The sequence below is a fragment of the Monodelphis domestica genome, chromosome 3 (assembly GCF_027887165.1).
Source record: "Monodelphis domestica isolate mMonDom1 chromosome 3, mMonDom1.pri, whole genome shotgun sequence".
NCBI classification, from domain to species: Eukaryota; Metazoa; Chordata; class Mammalia; order Didelphimorphia; family Didelphidae; genus Monodelphis; species Monodelphis domestica.
Genome location: NC_077229.1, coordinates 113,839,518 through 113,858,957, shown reverse-complemented (window position 1 = coordinate 113,858,957; position 19,440 = coordinate 113,839,518). Strand labels below are relative to the sequence as shown.

General features: G+C 39.8%; 1 protein-coding gene and 1 long non-coding RNA gene across 4 annotated transcripts in view; one reads left to right on the top strand and one right to left on the bottom strand.

Moving 5' to 3' along the window:
* TRAPPC9 (trafficking protein particle complex subunit 9) overlaps positions 1-19,440 on the bottom strand; it is a 1,102,825-nt gene that overhangs the window by 11,035 nt on the left and 1,072,350 nt on the right. The window lies entirely within an intron of this gene.
* On the top strand, positions 1,340-19,262 carry LOC103106106 (uncharacterized). The gene is made up of 4 exons (XR_465500.2): positions 1,340-8,289; positions 10,657-10,770; positions 15,334-17,666; positions 18,809-19,262. It is a non-coding gene; the product is annotated as an uncharacterized LOC103106106 (long non-coding RNA).

The following is a 19,440-nucleotide window of genomic DNA, read 5'->3' as shown; positions in this document are numbered from 1 at the left end:
TAGGTCAGCTGCTGTTTAACCAAAAGATACTATAAACCTGCAGTTACATGAACTACTATTGATTCTAAATAGAATAGGCCAAAGAGGAAGAGGACCCAAGGGCATTAGGTCCCTGGAAGAAGATAAGCCAAATTTTCCTCTATTTCATAATTTCGTTGAGCCAGGGCCTCATTCTCTACCTCTACTGGTGACAGTTCAGTGTTTAAGCCTGAATGTAAAATGTTTTGAAATCCCATTGGTGATGAACTCCACAATGAATTCCAGGGCAACCAGAGAAGCAGAGAATGAACTTCATTATTTTACTTTAATCTATTCATAAAATGCTATCTTTTCCAATGAGACTTATTTCAGTTCTCATTTTTCTTGATACTGACTTTATGTGGCATTTAGATAAAGCTTGGACTCAATACCTGATCTGCCGCCTTCTTTCTGCACTCATGAATTTAACTCTAATTCAGATATAATTTCTTCTCAATTCTCTCAATTATTATGATACTCTCCCTAATATGTCTCTAATTTTCTTTTTTTCCCTAATCCATTCTTCATGCCACTACCAGAGTTATCCAGATGTGGAATCTGTTTGGATCAAACATCTTCAATGGTACCCCAACTGGCTAGAGGAAGGATAAAACACAAATTGCTTTGCATTCTGTTTTCTGTGATCTTACTTTATACCACTATACTTCAGGTACTCTCTCTTCTGGCCATCTGGCCTACCAGATATTCTTTGATCTTACTCTTCTCTCCCTAGTGTTGGTCCATTTTGAGCACACAATCTTTTCTAGGATGGACTTCTTCCACACTGGGACCTCTGATGTGGACTCTCTACAATTTCTGCCTCTTGAAGTCCTTTCCTTCTTTCAAAGTCCATCTCAAGGGCTACATCCTTTAGGAATTTCTCTCTAAACCTCCCTCTTAGAAATGATCCTTCTTTGTTCAATATCTCATAACCTCTCCCAGCACTTGTAACATTCTGATGGTATTGTATTTATTTATGTCTCATTCTCATGCCAAAATTTAAGTTCCTTGAAGGTGGGGATTTTGCTGTTTTGTTTTGTTTTTAATTTTTGTAATCCCTGTGCCGAGCATAGGGTCTTCAAATCAGGTTCTAGAGTCAATGTTTCCTGACTTGTTTGTAGAAATGAATTCTCAAAATCTGTCCATGTGAACTGAATGTACTGCAGTCGTGTCCAACATTGCAGCCTTCAGCAACTGCTTGCTTCGTCTTGATCAGCTGGTAAGCCCAATAAAAATCAGAAATGGACTTTTTTATGAAGTATTTTATTTTTACTGAGGCAGGAAAGTGGGTCACCAAACTTAATCTGAAGGAATCAAAAACCTTTTGCTGCTTAGAGGAGTAAATTTCAGTAATATGGAAAAGCCTTGTTTCTTGGCAGTACTGAGTAAATGAAGTTTGACTGTGTTAAGTCTGAATGGGCTAATTTCATATTTGTTGACAGGTTGCTCTGTTGTCATTCTCAAATAATTTCCTATTTTAATACTTTGTTTTCCCATCGATTCCTCTAGGGAAAAGAAGATCACAAGAGACTCCTAGGATCTCAAAGTTGAGAGGGACATTGCTGGTCACCTAGTCCCAGCCCTCCCTGGTGGACGATGCTTTCCACAACATCCCTGACTATGGCCACTCCATAAATGCTTGCTGACAGTGTTCACTGAGAAGCAGCAGCTCAGGCTAGGAATGATGATTAACCTTGTGTTGACACCCAGCTGTGGTGTCCCTGCCAGCATACCAGAATGAGAATGATCTTTGAACCCCAACTCCAAATGCTATACTCAGAGTGGGTGGGAGGGGCCCCTCAGATTCTTTGCAGGGATGGAGTTAATTACATTTGTGGTTTCTGCATCCAGAGTTCCTGGGAGGAAGTCAGGCCCTGCAAATACTCTGCAAATGGAATTGGCTTGCTTGCAATGAAACTGATTTTTGCTTATGCTATTTATAGATCTCCATCATTTCTTTCCCTGGAAGGAGGCTGGGAAAGGGAAGGCTATTAGGGCTATGTTAAAGTCAGTATAGTATAGGGACAAGAGTACTGAATTCGAATGGTGGCTCTGCTGTTTGCTATGTGGATAATGTCAGGTTTCCATAGCTGTAAAATGGGGGGACTGGGCTAGATGATCTAACTAGATTCTAAAATACTAACTTCTGGCCCAAAAGAATTGGGGGCTATCTTAAAATATCCTCTGCATCAGGGTTAAATGAGAGGATACTGGCAAATGTTGGGGCAAAACAGAAGAAATTACTGTTTCTATCCAGCAAACTGGCACATAATATATCATAGCATATACACAATTTCACATTTAATTTCTTAGTGGGGAAAATATTAGGAGCAATGAAATTTTCTCATAGAAGCACTATTCACAAGAGGCAGATCTTCTGATTTCCAAACTGGGTTCCAGTCTGGGAAATGCTGCTCTAGCAGAAAGAGTCTTGGTTTGGTGGTCTCAGCTCTACCATTTATTAGCTGTGTGACCCAGTTTACTACTCAAGTCCCTTCAGCAGTGTGGTATACTGGTTTGGGAGTCACTGGATCTGGGTTTGAATTCTGACTCTGGTATTATCTGTGACCTTTGGAAACTGACTTTCATTCTCTGGGCCTGTTTCTTCTTCTTTTTAAAGTGGGGAGATTGGACTAAATGAGTCTTTAGGTCCTACCTAGTTATCTCTTACTTCAGTGGATGTATGATCTCATCTGCATGGGCATTCCCTCCAGCAGGGAAGATCAAAAGCCATCTTGTCTTCTTTATCTGTTCAGCTCTAGTCTAAGTTTCCTAGGCATTCCCCACAAGGGGTCCACCTAAGAGACCTTCCTCTAGATTTCTTGACCCTATTTGGATAAGAGTGGAGCATGCAGGCTCTCCATTGCTCTGTGCTCTCACCATGACCAGCCCACAGACTTTCTGATCATACTTTTATGAAGATATCTTGCTTGTATGTCACTTGTACTGTGCAGCTTGTTTTCACCCACCATGTGCCTTCCCAAAGCCCTGTGCATAACACAACACTTTAATTCTTCAGAAGCCCTGGAATTCTGAGACTCTTAGTACCACTAGAAAAATACTAATGCTAAAAAAAATCCTGCTCTCGAGCTCATAAATTCTTTCTTGCTGAACCTTAGCTTTCAAATGTGTAAAGGAAGGACGATCATTGGACTACCTACTGCACAGTAGTGCCATGGGGCTGTTAAAGCAGCTAATTTGTAAGCCTAAATTTTGATATAAATATGAGATGTGGCAATGATATTACCCAGGCAGACAAGCCAAGGGAATGGTCTGGGTGCGTGGGACTGGACTGAGGACTGTTATACAGAGTTTTGAACAATGTGAAGAAGGGATCAAGGGCTGGAGTGATGCCACGTTCCATGCCTTGTTGTCATCAGGAGAGCAGACTGAATGATGATCATAACTACTGACATTTCTATATTGCTTTAAGGTTTGCAAAGTGCTTTATATAACATCAGCTCATTTGAGCATTGGTGGTTATAGGTACTGTCCACAGATAGTATTGGCTTGAAAATCATGGGAAGGCCTAAAAGTCGTAGCTATAAAAGTTATATTTCTCCTTCCTTTTTCTTTGGTAATTTATACTTTAATGATGTGTTTGCAGAGAGACCCTAATGAGTTGGAGCATGTGTAGAGAAGGGTAGCCAGGACGGAGAGAGGGTTGGAGACCAGACAACATGAAGCCAGATTCAAGAAACTGGAGATTGGTAGGGGGGCAGGACAAATTTCTTCAAGTGTCTGAAAGCTATTTACACAGAAGAGGGAACATTTTTATCCTGCTTAGTTTCAGAGGACAGAGGACACAACGAGGATTAGTAATAGGTGGAATATAGAGAGGCTGATTTGGGCTATATGAAGAATAAACTTCCTAATGATCAGACCTGTCCAAAAGTGGAATGGGCTACCATTTCAGGGAAGTGGTATATTACGAGAGGTCTTTATGTTGCATCTAGATAAATACTGAGATACAATAATGATGATGATTAAAATCAAAACAATATTTGCATTTTTGGAGCATTTTAAGGTTTGTAAAGCACTTTACTAATATTATTTCATTTTATCCTCATAATAACCTTGGGAATTAGGAACTATGGTTATTCCCATTTTATAAATCAGGAAACTGAGGCAAATATAGTAAGTGACTTATCCAGGGTTATATAGCTAGTAAGTTTTTGAAGCTGGGTTTGAATTCAGGTCTTCTTGTCGCTAGGTCCAGAACTCTATCCTCTGTGCTACCTAGCTGACCTAAAGGAGATTCCTTATAAATTATGACTCTGGGATCCCCATCTCCTTTGCTCTCCTGATTATAGTCTTTTAAATCCATTCTTTTTTTTTTTTAATTCTCATAGCAACTGACTGAGAGGACATAGAGTAGAGCTTATTCTTGACTCAGAGAGGAAATAATTTGGACTGTGTGATACAGTTCTTAAGTCTTGGGAAAATGACCATTTTAGGAAAAAAACATTAATTTAAAAAGCTCTTATCTTTTCTCTTAAAATCAATACCGTGTATTGGTTCCAAGGCAAAATAATGGTAAGGGCCAGCAATTGGAGGTTAGGTGACTTGCCTAGGGTCACTCAGCTAATAAGTGTCTAAGGTCACATTTGAACCTAGGACTTCCCATCTCCAGTTTTAGCTCTCTCTCCACTGAGCCACCAAAGCTGCCTCCTAATTTTCTTTTAAAGGAAAAAAACCCACTCCTTTCAGATGTGTTGTTAAATATTATATAGGCATACTCCATGGAGGGAAGACTGTCCTGTTCTACCCTGAACAAGAGACCAAAAATTAAGGACTCCTCGCTCTGAGGAGTTTTCTCATTTTAATGTCTTCTGTAGGTTCATTCTCGTCTCTTTTCAAATCAGAAGCGGATTCTGAGGTCTTTCCATTTCAAACAGAGCAAGCTTACCTTATAGAAGAGCTTTCCTATTTCCCAGTTTTCAAATAACCAAAAGCCAAGTAGTACAATTATTTTTATACATTTATATACAGTAGAAAGAAACTGAGGCTCAGAGAGAGGTTGTGACTCTAAAATCATAGAATTTTAGATGTAGAAAGGACCTTAGAGGTCAATCTACCAGAAATAGCTTTCATGAGCTTATTAGGAATCCCCTTTATAGCATCCCTTATAATCTTCTAGCTTGAAAACTTCTGGAGCACTCACTAACTCCCAAGGCAACTTATTTCACTGTGAGACAGGCTGGATTTTTATGAAATTCTTCCTTCTGTTGAGCCAGAATTTGCCTCTCTTTATGATTTCTCCTTCACTGGTCTTCGGGTTACCCTCTAGAGATGTGCAAGAGCACATATAATCCCTCTCCCACATGCTTGACAAATGGTCACAAAGACTTCTAGAATCATGAAAAACTGTGAGGAATGTGCCATCATTTCTACTTTGGTCATTATTATTACCCCTATCAGTGGAGGTATGTTGGGCATACGACTCAGGAAACCTAACTAGATGGACAAGAAATCTGAGAGAAGTAAATGAAATCTCCACATTAGCCACAAATCTCATCACAGGATAGATCAGGAAGACTCTAGTTACAGTTTATTTAACTGGGCTGATTAACCATCTCCAGACACACAGTAAGAGAACATCAAAAGCTTAAAATTCATCTGTAATACCATCAAAAACAAACTTTAAATACCCTTATTTTCTTTCATTCCTTTGTTCCTGTACCTATCTAGGCACAAATGAGTTCTTCTGCCTACCTTACGCAATGCTTGTACCATTGGTATACATTTATTTTGTTCTATTTAAAGTACTTGTGTCCATGTCTTTCTTTAATTACAAATGCATGCTCCTAGAAGGCAAGGATCTTGCCCTTTTCATCTTTAGCATTTCCACACATATGGATGGTACTAGCTATTGTTCATTTCTAGGATCCATATTTCAGGATGGAACTTGATGAAATGGAGTGTGTTGAGATGAGGACCAAGCATGATGAAGAATCTAGACACTATGCCATTCAAATATTGGTTGAAGGGAAGGCAACATGGCAGTTAAGGGCATTGATGTGAGTCAGAAGAGTTGGGTTCAAATCTCATCTCTGATAACTAATTACCTTGGGCAAGTCATTTCTCTTTTCTGTGCATCATCTGCAAAATGAGATGAGTGCTACAGTCCTGCAGCCACAGACAAGAAAAAGCCAATCAGAATTTATGAGAATAGGCAGAAATTAAAAAGAGCTTAATGGCAAACTGGTGAAATTTGAAGTGTTGGGGTTACCTGGGCAGTGTGAACTGAAAACCTAATTCACAGCTGAACTGTGGGATATTCACTTTGGAGCCCACCTTCCTTCCTGCTGGGTTCTAAGAGGAAGAGATAGAAGGAGAACCAAAGGTTTGGTCCTCATGGCTGCTAGCCAAAAGTTGCAATGCTTACTTATTTCACTTAGTTCTGACCATACCCTTCTGCATTCTTCTATATGTCAATGTGTCTGACAAATGCAAAAATCTGGCAGTCACCTAAAAGAAATGAGGGGGTTGGACTAGATGGGCTGTAAGGTCCCTTACAGCATTTAAATCTAACATCTGTGATTTTATGTTTAGTTTGGAGAAAAGACTTAAAGATGATATGATAACTATCTTTAAGTGTCTGAAATGCTGCCACAGAATAGAGAGATTAAATTTGTTCTATCTGGTCCCAAAGGGCAGAAATAGGAGAAATGAAGTCACAAGAAGGCAGATTTCAGAGTATGGTAAGGAAAAGACTTTCTGACAATTGGAGCTGTCCATAAGTGGAATGGGCTATGTCAGAAGGAAGCTCATCTGGGCTCTTCAAATGGAGCCTGGATGATGACTTGTTAGGGATGTTCTACAGAGGATCTACTGTGTTCAAGTTCAGCATAGACTTGGCCTCAGAGAACCTTTCTAATTCTGAAATTCTCTGGATATGAAATATTGTACTTCTCACACTTCAATGATCCCTTTGATTTCACAACTTTAAGAAAGAGCTTTTGACTCTGAGTCAGCAGACCCTGGTTCTAATCCTGGCGCAGTCACTAATTGCTGCACTAAATGTTCTTGAGAACTCCTGGTTCCAGTCTGAGGAAGGTGGCCTGAGAGAAGAGCTTACCCAGTAACTGTTCCAGTCCCCTTTCTTTCAGCATCTTGAGCTCTTTTTTCTATTTATTATGTACCTTCCTCCCTAAGCCTGTTCCTTCTGCTCTCTCTTCAGAGCTTCCCCTTGCTTTCTGACTCCTCCAGCAGGTAGTGTGTCTCCTTTTTCTCTCCCTGAATAGACGCTTCAAATTCATTGTGCATATTCTCTTGCAGGCTCACACACACGTGTGTGTGTGTGTGTGTGTGTGTGTGTGTGTGTGTGTGTGTGTGCATTTCCCCCCATTTGTTTGCTCATTCTGGGCTTGCCAGTGGTTGTTTTTTCTTTCTTTTTTTAATTGTAAATTCAATTCAAACAAAGGACAGACATGATAGCTGTCAGCCTCAGTGTCTCCTAGGGATGGTCACCATGCAAATGCTGAATTAATGTTCTAGCTGTCCTTGGCTCCTGTCAGACAGCTTTGCGTACAGAGCAGGTCCTCTGGCCCAGCCCAACACCTGCCCTTTGTACTGGGAGACAAGAGCCCTAACAAGCTCACTCCGCAGCAACTGCAAATATTGTCAAGAGAGCCACTGAGCTGGTCATAATTGGGCATCAGCCCCAGGACTTAACCCTTTGCATAAGCATAACACAAATAATAATAACAACTAACATTTCTATGGCAATTTGCAGTTTACAAAGCACTTTCACAGACATTATCTCATTTGATCTATGTTCCAATGCCTCTTCCAGCATTGACATCCTAGAATTCTAAAGGCTGAACTGTGAGCCTAGGAAGCAACTGCCATCCATTCTTTGTTCAAATGACTTTTAGCAGGAGGTAGAGCTTTGATCACTAACACCTGACAATAGATACATAAATCAACAAGGAATTCAGTGCAGTTGATGGCTTCTTCCAAAGAGAGAGCTCTAAAGGTGGGGTGTGAGGTCAGAATCCAGAAATGAGTGTAGCCTCAGGCAGCAGATAGAAATGAATGCCAGACACGCTTGTGACCAGCCATAATCTCAGAATACAAACTAGGAGGGTCCAGTTCTGACATGACACGTCTATGATTCTATATGGACAACGAATCATCACACAAACTCAAGAGTTAAAGGAACTTCAGAGGTCACTGAATACAACTCACAGTACACTGTCTCACATTGGTGATTGCCCTCTTGCTGCCTGATGATCGCCAGGGATGAGGAACTCACTACCTCCCAAGGTAACCAAGCAATAATTGCTGGGAAAGTTTTATCCTTATGTCAAGTGGAAGTTTGCCTTCCTATAATTTCTATAAATCTTCTTCTTTCTGCCTCCGGGGGCCCAGAAGAGCAAACATAACCCCACTTTTAAATGAAGATCCTTTGGATCCTTGAAGACAATTCTTTCCCCCACCCCTGTCCTGTCCTGTCTTCTAGGCAGGAAAGCTGTAAAGATTGAGTATAAGTCCAATGAAATACTGTTTGAGGATTGTTAGAAGGCAAGGTTTGGAGAGGTTCATCACCAGTTTGCTGCCCTCTAAGGTGACACAGTAGATAGGAGTGCTATGGCTAGAATCAGGAACACTCACTTTCCCGAGTTCAAATCTCACCTCAGATACTTCCTAATTGTGTGACCCTGGGCAAGTCAGTTAACCCTGTTGCCTTAGTTTCCACATATGTAAAATAAGCTGAAGAAGGAAGTGGCAAACTTTGCCAGAAAACCCCAAATGAGGTCATGAAGAATTGGATGCAACTGAAAAGACTTAACAAAAACAACCCTCAGAGACCAACTACTAAGTTATAGAGTGGTTTTGATCTGCATTTTTAGAGGGATCATTCATTCTATGAAATTACAGCTCTTTCAAGTATTGAAGCAAGTAAGATTAGCCCATCTGTTTGCCATTTGATATCTACTAGTGATTCTTGCATCAAATGAGACACCAGATTAAATATTCTGAGGCCCTTTCTAAGAGATGACCCACATGTATATAGTATACTACTTCCTATTCTAGCAAGCCTCTTACACATGTGCAGACAGTTTTAGAGCTGGAAAGAATTATTTCAGAACAGTTAGTCCAATACTCTCATTTTGCAGATGAGGGAACAGAGACTTTGAGAAGGGAGTGACTTGTCTAGGGCACACAGTGAGTAATAGCTCAGGGTAGTGCCTTGTATAGAGCAGATGTTTAATAAATGCTCAAGGAATATGACTGAATATGCTAGAGACTGGTCACTACAAAAGCTACACGTTTTTTTCTTTTTCATCAGAACATAAGCTCATTGGGTGCAGAGACTTTTGTCTTTGTACCCCCAGAATTGAGGAGAGTGTCTGATAAACAGTGAATGTTTAATAAATGCTTCTTGACCAATGGATTAGTTTGATGCTTTTCTACTTACCAAACACATTTCACATTTATTACTGAATTTGATCCTCAGAAAAATTTATGTATTAATTGGAACAGCTAGCCAATCCAATCCAACCCAACGCATTCACCATTCATTATGTGTCTACTCTCTTCTAGGCTGTTAGGTTAAAACAAAGATAAAATGAAAAACTTCTTAAGTTATTCTTAAGGATCTTGTATTCTACACTTTATAGTTGAGGAAATGTGTTCAGAGAGAACAAAATGACTTAAGCTATAGCAACCATTCCCTGTCCAACCTGGGACTTATTCCTGTGTGTTCTGACTCCAAGACCAATGATTCTTTCATGTTAACTATAGACACAGCCATTATATTATTATTATTATATATTTTTAAATAATCACACTCGTAGTGATTTGGTGCTAGTTCTCACTGTATCATGTTCTTAGATTTGCTTAGATTTCATGGCTTGGCCCAAGGCTATAAAGGTCACTCGATTCATCCTGATTCTTCTCTAAGGGCAAGAAAAGATGGCGATGGACTGAGTGAGCATAAAGAGTTTGATAAGAAATAGATTTTGCTTGAAGTTTTTCAAGAAAATTCAAGCTCTGCCCAATGGCCAATTTCTGATTCTGACACAAGCAACATGATGCTGGGACTATAAAATGTGAACTTCTCCTTCCTATCCACCTTACAAGACTGTCATGAGAAAAGCACTTTGCAGATCTTAAAGGCCCAGGCAAGTGGGAGCTGTTATTATCATTGTTATTCTTATGACATTCTGCTTTATCCTCAAGGGAAACCACTGGTTTTCCATGAGACAACAGCATAGACTGCAGCTGGGACAATTTGTGGTTGGCTCTGAGATAATAAACAATTAATCACAATGCCCTGGCCAGACCCCATCTGGAGTAATGTGTCTAGTCCCGGGTGCTACATTTCAAGAAGTAAATTGACAATCTGGAGTCTGCCCAGAGGACAGTGACCAGGATAGAGAGGAGACAAAATCTTACTAGGATTAGCTGAAGGAACTACGCGTTTTTAGCTTAAAGAAAACAGTGGGAACACAATGTACTGGAAGATCTGTCATTGGGAAGAGGGAACATTTTACCTTTCTGCTTCAAGGGGGAGAGTGGGAGAGTTCTAAGGAGGATATAAAGTGGAAATACAGGCAGATTTGAGTTCAACAAAATCAATCAATTATTCAATCAGTTAACACTGATTGTCTGCTTTCTATGTGCTAGGAGGAAGAAAGTACTTCATGATAAAGTAAACAACCTCAACAGAAGGGCCTCAACCAGGGAGATGTTTCTTGTTACTAGAAATATTTAAGAAGAGGATGGAAAACCATCTCTCAGGTATGGACTCGTAGAGACTGAACTCAATGACCTTTAAAATTTCTTCAAAATTTAATGTGCTGTTTTTTCCTCTGTTGTGTGCTGTTCTCCCTGTATTTGAGCCTTTCCACTGTGATGGTCACATTTCTGTAACTCCATGTTGGGTGTGATTTAGTGGACTTGATGTGGTTTTGTTTACTTCTGGCTGGCCCCTGCATCCTAGAGCCATAAGGCATCCTGTCCTATGTGTGTTTGGAGAGTTGGGAGGGTAGTGGAGGAAGCCAAGTCAAGCCCCTTCCCCAGACAGGGATCCTAGATAAAATAGACCTGGAAAGGAAGAGACCACTGTGGTAATTTTGTCCACCCATGTCACAGGGTAGATATAAAGACTGACTCCAAGACATTGATAGTAAGTGGCTGGGTAAGGATCCCAAGTTGTTTTCTGACTCCCAAGCAGTGCTCTTAGATGACACCAAGGTTGGAACAGAGATACAAATGCTGACAACAAAATATTACTGCTTCTCCCACTGCCTGGCTGCTCTCAGCCCTGAACAACAAGCTGGTTTCTCCAAGTCTGATTTGTTTACTTGTGTGATCTAAAGTTTAGCCAATCAAATTCAAAGTCACACAGGCCTCCCAAATTTAAGGGCAAGCGCAGGTGTCAAAGTCGGGATTTTTGTTGCTGGCTCCACTAAATAATTTGCACAATCATGTGCAAATCAGTGGAGGGAAGCTGGCTCACTAAGTAAGGTTCTCCCCTCACCCTTGGAATTATTTGTGTCTTCTGGGAGGCAGAGAAGCCTAGGTTATCAGATTACCTGCAGAATAGGATAGATACTATAACTCCTGGAGCCTGGTGAAGCCCAGCTACTATATCAGAATATACAGTGATACCTAATTAACCCTTGGCCACCCGTTGTGGAGGTAACCAATGAGTTCTTCGGGCACTGGCAAGATGAGAAAGGAGGCTCTAAACTAGAGGAATTTCACTTCCCTTTAAGTGGGGCTCAGAATTGATGTCACCTTAGAGAACAGGGACTATGGCTTCCATTTATTTTGCATTTCTCAAAGAGTGGGAGGTGCTTAGTATATAAGGCTCCTAGTAATTCATTTATAACACATGTACATTTAGAAAACACTTTATTACAGTTATATATGATGCAAGTAGTGTAATTATGAAATTATTAATATCTCCATTTTACAGATAAGAAATCAGCCACAAAGAGGAGTCACTTGCCAAGGATCATATAACTAGTAAACTGTTAATAGTAGACTTTGAACCTAGGTCTCCTGACTCCAATTCTACGATTATCTCCACTATGTCATGTTATCTCCCTAAAAAAAGGCAGTTTTTTTATAAGCTAGTAGTTTCTTTTCTTTTTTTGAAAACACTTACTTTCTGTCTTAGTAACAACTCTAGGATAGAGGGGTAAGGGCTAGGCAAATGGGGCTAAGTGACTTGCCCAGTGTCACACAGCTAGGAAGTGTCAGAGGTCAAATTTGAACCCAGGACCCCCTGACTCCAGGCCTGGTGCTCTATTTACTGCGATACCTGGCTTCCCTAATAGTTTCTTTAAGATAAAGGTTTGCCTTCTTGGGCTTTCAAGATAGCTTCTTTTTAATTTTAAAAAATCTGAACTTAAGACTACCAAATAAAATGAACATTTCTATTAACATGGCAAAACAGGAGAGAGTTGCATCTGAAACCACGAATCTCTATTAAATACAGCTTATTTTAATTTCTTAAATATAAAACAACATGTAATTTTTAACCTGGATTTTTTCCATTCTCTTCTTATGTTTCCTTTTGAAACCCTATTTCTTTCTTCCCTCTATCTGCTACCTCTTCCAAATTGAAAAGGAAAGAAAAGAAAAACCCTGTTAATAAATATACCTAGTCAAGATGGACAAATTCCCACAGTGACCATGCCCGAAAATGTATGTGGCATTCTTCATCTTGAGTCCATCTCCTTGGGCAGGAGGTAGGGAGCACCTGTTTTAGGAGGGACCCAAATAAGCTAAACAAGTGTCTCTAGGATGGTGAGAGTCTGGTAGACCAGACCATATAATGGGAGGTTGAAGGTACTGTAAATTTGGGCTACAGGATATTTAGCAGGGGACCTACCTTCTATCTTCAATTATGTGGAAGAGTAGAATCATTTTTAAAAATTTACTTAAGTTCCAAATTCTCTCTCTTTTCACCCTCTCCCAACCCAGTGAAAAGGCAAGAAATATGATACCTGTTATACATGAGAAGCTGTGTCAAATATACAGCATATAATCTGTGTGCTTATAGAGGATAATTTGCAAGAAGGTAAATTTTATTTAATATCAAAATGAACTACCTAAAAATTAGAACTGATCAAAAATGTGTGCCTCAGAAAGGGGTATGTTCTTTGTTCCTGGAGGTATCTAAGCAAGTGTGTGTGCTCTCTTTTTGAGGGATGCCTTAGAAGGGAAATTCTTCATTAGAAATGGGCTTTGACTAGTTGATATCTGAATTTTCTTTTGACTCTGTGCTCATCATTCTGATCTAAGAATAAATGTCTTGGCCCAAGAGAGTTTCACCATCTTTCTCTGAGTGTTAGGGAATTGGGAAAAGAAAGACACATATTGTCTAGGGCAGAAGTTCTTAACCTGAATTAGTCTGTGAACTAGTTAAAACAATATTTACATTGAATATTTAAAAATAATTGGTTTTCTTTGTAATCCTATGAATTTTGTTTTCTGCATTTAAAAACATTACTCTGAGAGGGCATCCCTATAAATTGCACTGGACTACCAAAGGGGTCTCTGACCCAAAGGATAAGAAGGACTTCTGGTCTAGGGACATAAACAAGTGAAAGAGAAGCAATTACAGCCTAGGAAAAAAACCCAACAAAAACAAAACAAACAAACAACCCATGGGGGTTTTAATTCTTCAACCATGTCTCTCCTATGACAGCAATCTTTCCCTCAGATCCTCCATAGCATCTGTAAGGCACTTATAGTACCACAGAATATGAGATGGGGCACCCTTTGTGCTGGTGACTTCATCTCCTTCTCTCCCCACTCCAATCTGTGAGCTCTGGAGGGTCAAAGAGTGTGCTTCCATTTTGGCGTTCTCCCAGTACCAAGCATAGACTCTGCGTGGAGTAGGTACTTGTTGAATTGAGTTGAATCTGGACAACCTCCTTAATCTGTAGGGATGTGTGAACCTTGGCTAAATTTCAGGCCCAGCTAGGCCCCTGCTTAACATTCTGCTGGCTGGAAAACTGCTTTGTCAGGGCAAAGGTCTATTTTCTCTGACACATCCTTTGGTCATGATTTATTAAAAATATTGTGGCATTCTCCTCTGGGGCCTACAGGGTTCTCTCTAAGAAGTACAGTAAAACCCACAAGAGCATTAATAATAATAGTTCCCATTTCTATAGCACTTTAAGGTTTAAAAAGTGTTTTCACAACAACCCTGGGAGGGAGGATCACAGAATTTACAGCTTGAAGAGACCTTAGGTCATCTGGTCCTAACTCCTTATTTTATAACTGAGGAAGTTGAAGCCCTAAGGGTAAGTGACTTGCCCAAAGATCATAGAACTACCAAATGGCAGAACCAATTTTTCTGGCTCCAACTACATTGGTTTTTTTTCATAGGAGTGTAAATATTATTCCATTTTCCCAATGAGATTTCCTTGGCTGGGAAAATTTTTTTTGGTAATGATTTTCATATAATTGTTTTCCTTGTAATCCTATGTATTTTATTTTTATGCATATAAAAACATTATTTTGGTAAGTGATCCATAGGCTCCCCTGGATTGCTAAAAAAAGTTCATGATACCAAAAAAAAAAAAAACAAACCAGTAAGAACTGCTGCCTTAGGGAATAGAAAGCTACAGCTGAAAGGTATTTTTGAACATAAAATGTTGACAATATGATCTCAAAGGTTTCTCTCAGTTCTAAGTCTGTTGATCACAGGCCATGTGTGTAGCCTTTTTATTGACAGTGGGTTTTATTGGTCCAGCCTGTGGGTAGATGTAGTGTAAACAAATCCCCAGGGGGCTTCCAAGGAGACTGGTCTGTAGCCTCTGATACCTTGTAAGAAGTCTAACATTTTACACCCTTCTTTCCTGATGCCCTCTGGGAAGCCTCACAGTAAACATTTGGAGTCCCTGTTGCTTATAGAAAACAGCTGTCAGTGCAGGTTTCATTTTTTGGGGGGTTGCCCCCTCCTTTGTGCAGGATCAGAGACAAGTGGGTTACTGAGGGACATCCACAGTGAAAGGCATCCCGGTGTAGTGGAAATGACAGGTGCCTCAGGCTCAGGACCTGGGATCCAGGTTCTGACTTTTCCAAAGAACTCTTCAGCTTCCTAACAATTAGAGACATCCCAGGCTCAAATGAGCTGTCTGAGGAGGTAGTGAGAAGAGGCGAGGAGTCCCTCTTCAGTGGAGATTTTCCATCAAGGGCTAGATGGGAATGCTCTAGAAGGAATTCTTATTCAGGTATAAGCTGGACTGAAGTTTCTTCTTCTTCTGAAATTCTATGATAGAAGCCTCACTGGATCTGAAGAAAAAGGCACACTATGATATCTGATTTCCTATCTCACAGGGCATTTGTGGAACAAGACTGATTGTTCTGCTCCTCCAACCAGACTGGAGCTCCAGAGGACATGCCTGGGAGGGGCTCCCTCCTGGGGACTCTGCTTCTTCGTCCGGGCCACACACCTGGGACATCTCATTCTGCCACCATCTCTCCTCCCAGCTCGGAGAACGGTGACTCATTCAACACTACGACTGTTTTTGGATGAGAAATGCCAATGGACCATCTCTGATTCAATTCACTGTCTCTGGGACTTGCCAGACCAAAGCTTGCTTCCTTGTCTGTCTTTCCCCTATTCATACTGTCCCTCTGTTAGAATAGAAGCTCCATGAGGAGAGAAGCCTTACAGTTTTTGTCTTAGTATCCCTTGTTCTTAGTACAGTTCCTGGTGAGTAGCAAATGTTTAACAAACACTTTTTTCATTCATTCATCCATTTGTTACTTGAACAGAGCAATAACTTACCATGTGAGCATTCTCTTGAACAGTGTATTATATGAAGCCTTCAAAACCACTGTATTCTATATTGTTCTTAACCAGGTCTCTCTGCACGACCTCCACAGATATTAGAGAGCTGAGCTTACAGTCAGAAGACATGAGTTAAAATCCCATCTCAGTCACTTGCTAGCTGTGTGACCCCAGACAAGCCACTCAACCTGTTTGTTTTGGTTTGATCATCTGTAAAATGGAGATAATAATAGTACCTATTGCCCTGGGTGGTTGTGTGAAATAAATGAGATAATATTTGTAAAAGCACTTAGCACAGTGCCTAACACAGAGTTGGTGCTGTATAAATCCTAATTATTGTTATTATTATCATTATTGCTAGTATCATTTCTTGAGTCTTTAAAAATATTTTTAAAAACACTCAGGCTGTACTTTTTTATTTTTTTTATTCTTGCTACATTATATGTCTATTTCATATTTTCCAGTTACACATATTATTAATGATAGAATTTATTCTACTTCATTACACACATCCCTCCCCACACACACACATATAAGCTATTGTTACTAAAATGCAGAATTATGAAGGTAGTATAGTTGGTGGAAAGAACATTGTACTTGGAACTAAAACAAAAGGGTTTTTGTCCTGGCTCTGTTACTCTGTGTGATATACGGCAAATCCCTTCTCTTCTAGGAGTCTGTTTCTTCCACTATAAAAATGAGGGGGCTGAAATTGACCAGTTGTCCCAACTTTTTAATATCAAAAATCTTTATAGACCTTTTTATGAGTAGTTCAACTATAATTATTTATTAATTAAATTATGATCACAAAAAACTATTATAAATTGATTTTCAATTATTTTCAATTATTTGTATCTTATCCATCACAATAGCATATATTATGCATTTTAAAAATAGCAATACATAAATATATGTGCAAGATATTTATTCAGTCTTACAGAAGGTAGGCTTGCTTATTTATTTTACTGGATCCTGCTGCATATTTTGTTGGAGCTAAATATAGATCAAAATGACAAAGCATAGTGTGCATAGACTCACAGTATCTTTTTTGATAATTCTGCAGACCCTCAGAAGGGTCAATGACACCCTTGGTGAGGACCACTGAACTCAATGTCTGTGTTTAAGATCCCGTGCACCTGTATCATTCTATGCCCAACAGTTTATATTTTGAAGGCCCTTTCTAGGCCTGGCATTCTGTGTTCTAAGGCCTCTTCCAGTTCCAACATTATTTTCTATATTCTACCGGTCTATGCTTTAACAATTCTGGGATTTCTACCAGAATTCTACTCTAAAATTCCCTCTAGTTCTATTTCACATTCTATGATTCTCTGAACATTTTTTCTATTACTCGGTACCTGAAGCTATCTGAATCAGTCTCTATGCAGAAGAAACCAGAAGAAACATCCAGGGTAGAAATTTCCTGGGCTGTACTGTGACAATCAACAAGCACTACTTTTCTGAGGGGCCCTTTGAAAAGAGGTTAAATGTATATACCCTGCCATAAGGCAGAACTGGGACTAATGGGGAGAAGTTGAAGTTAGAAGTGGTGGGGCAGTTCTGGATCAATACAAGGAAATGATCCAATTGTCTCACATCGAAGCAAGTTTCCTGGATTGAATAGGGTGACTAGTGTAGTAAGGGATTTGTAGCAGGACAGAACAAGTCAGGCATAGGATGCTGCAAACCAAGATTCCACAGAGCAAGGACTGGGTCAACATTCTAAGCACTGGGTAACTGAGAGGCAGCTGGGGACTGACAGTTGGGAACTGAGAGAGCCTCTCTGGAAGAAGACAGAGAAGGTCTGGAGGTGTCTCTCTTTGAAGGAAAATAACTTTGGAGCTACCAGGGAATTGGACCATCTTCAAGGAGTGGTTGAGTGAGTGATTACCCCACACTGGTGGACAGTATGTGTATATATTAATCCTCATTCCCACTTGAATCCTGTGAGGACTCTTTATCCCGAGACTGTTGTTTGACCCAAAGGAGGACTCTGGTGTCGAGAATCTTGGGCCCTGTTGACTTTACAAATCCCTCTTTATCTTTAATTACTTCTTTAATTAGTTAGGTTGAGATAATTTAGAAAGTTTAAGGTTTTAATATCTGGGTGGGGTTAGAAGTCATTCCCTGATTCCCTTCCCTTCCTTTCTCCCTTTAGTTAAATAAACGTTTTTATATATCTATAGTTAGTTTGAACCCTTCCTTTAACCCTCCCCGTAACAGTTGGAGAGTTAGCTAGGTACTAACCTGGAAAAAAATTTACTTTGGCCAGAGAAAACCAGATAGAGGGCAGATAATGGATTATTATTATGTTATGCACTGCTAGAAATCCTTTACTACACTAGTGATCTTCAAATAGGACATGCTTGGCCAGAACAAGTGCCACTTGACATGATGATCCTGTAATTCTGCCAAGGGAATCTGCTCCATATTACCCCCTATTTCATAGCCCCCTCAACAGAAAGATTTTCATCATCTCAGAAACCTGATTTCTTTTTTGGACAGAAGAATCAATGGCCAAGGACCATACCCCCACCCCCAGCTTTGATTGGAGTTGAAAAAATGGAGGAATAAATGTCCTCCAATATTGAAAGTAATGACTAACTTTTGCTTAGTTGTAATTTAGTAAATACATATTGGGAAGTCAAATTTCAGCTCAAAATAATAAAAGTCCAACCAAGAAAAAGGCCATCTCATACATTATTGAACACCTTGCCATGGGACCTGTTCAAGGAAATGTTAGATAAGTACCTGTTGGGAATCTTTCCTCTAGGATTTCTAATAATTCTAGGATTCCTTGATTCTATGGTTTTTCTTCCCTTGCCACCAAATCCTGCATATGTGATATTTCCTACTATTAGAATTCAGGTTCCTTAAGGGCAGAAACTGATTTGCCTTTTCTACTTGTATAATCAGAATTTAGTATATAGTAAGTACTTAATAAATGCTTTTCTTTTCATTAATATATAGCTTAAAGTCATAAGGTAAGTAATTTTATTTTTCTTTTCATTTCTCACTTAGCTGTATCTGGACTTCATCATATCCCAGGAACCTCATCATCCTAAAAGATCATATCAACCCTAAAGCTCACATCTCATCAGTACCACCTGTCCCTGGGGCCCTTCCTTCCCTATAACTGGAGAGAATGGAAGATAGAGGATGGAGAGTAGGGAGTTCTGCCCAAGGTCCTCCATTTAAGAAGAGTTCCCAGACCAGTCATCTTTATATTTCATAGCTGGCTGCACTCTTCTGGGCTTCATCATGCTCCTGAACTGGATATTCATCCCTAACCCCTTTACCCCCAATCCCTTTGCAGCTTTTTAAAAATGTTGTCTCCCCCAGTCTGTGAACTATTTGAGAGTAGGAATTGTCTTTTGCCTCTCTTGGTATCCCTGGACCTTTGCATAGTGCCTGACACTTAACAGGCACCAAATAAATACCTATCAATTGAATAAAATCAATCTATTTTCTTGGACATTTGATCTTTTCTGATACTTGAACCTGAATCTTTTGCAAGTCTAGTGTTTTCCCATCTAGACTAGGTTTCTTCTTAGTGGCATGACTGACCATTTTCAGATGGAACAGTGAGGATATGCCATATACTTAAAATTCATTGCCAGCAATATCAAGGGAATCTTTAAATAGCTTAATGT